We start from the raw sequence: 990 nt of genomic DNA, 5'->3' as shown, positions 1-990 counted from the left end.
AGAAAGCAGTTATTTTAAATAGTAAAAATATTTCACAATATTACTGCTTTTGCTGTATTTCTGATCAAATAAATGCAGGCTTGGTGAGCAGAAGAGACTTATTTAAAAACATTACAAATCTCACTATTCGAAAACTTTTGACTGGTAGTGTAAATGTCCTAGATTTTACCTTTATCAGATATAATTTCTATTTCATCTTTGCAAAAATCCTCAATCTCCTTTCTCAGTAGAGAGACAGATCTTCTCACTTCATCAAAAGTCAGCTGAGAGCTAACAGTCACGTGAAGTGCTGTGCTGTGTCTACAATCTGAAACAGACAGAGACTGCAAACTCTACAGACACACAAAGACACAAAGACATCAGAATAAAGACAAACCCACACAAACTGAAGAAAATAAGAGTCTTTCTCTCTGTTCATTGAGATCATCACCTGACAGCATGTATTCTGATAACTCTACTCTCATGAAAAATGCAAAATCTGTTCATAATCCTGGTGAAGTTATAAACGTTAATTGATCAAAATGTCAGCAAATGAACTGAAATTGTCCTGTACCTGCAGGAACTGGCTGTGATCCTGTGTGTGTGAAAGCTGCTCCAGCTCAGCGTATCTGCTCCTCAGATCATTGATCTCCTGCTCCAGTCGCTCCAGTCGTCCTTCAGCTCGACTCACTGCAGTCTTCTCCTGATCTCTGATCAGCCGTATCAGCTCAGAGCGGCTTCTCTCAATGGAGCGGATGAGCTCAGTAAAGATCCTCTCACTGTCCTCCACTGCTGTCTGTGCAGAGCGCTGTTAGGACACACAGTGATTCAGGCTTCAGTGAGTCTGAACTGAGACGGAGACAAACTTCTCTTCTTCTCCAGACTCACCTTATGAGACTCCACAGCCTCTCTCAGCTGCTGAAGATCTTTCTCTCTCTGCTGGATTCTCTGCTGGAACGTCTTCTGCGTCTCCTTCAGCTGCTTCTGCAGGACAAACAGATGATAGTGAAT

This window comes from Sinocyclocheilus rhinocerous, unplaced genomic scaffold, assembly GCF_001515625.1.
Source record: "Sinocyclocheilus rhinocerous isolate Xijiao unplaced genomic scaffold, SAMN03320098_v1.1 scaffold6661, whole genome shotgun sequence".
NCBI lineage: Eukaryota > Metazoa > Chordata > Actinopteri > Cypriniformes > Cyprinidae > Sinocyclocheilus > Sinocyclocheilus rhinocerous.
This window is presented reverse-complemented; position numbering follows the sequence as displayed.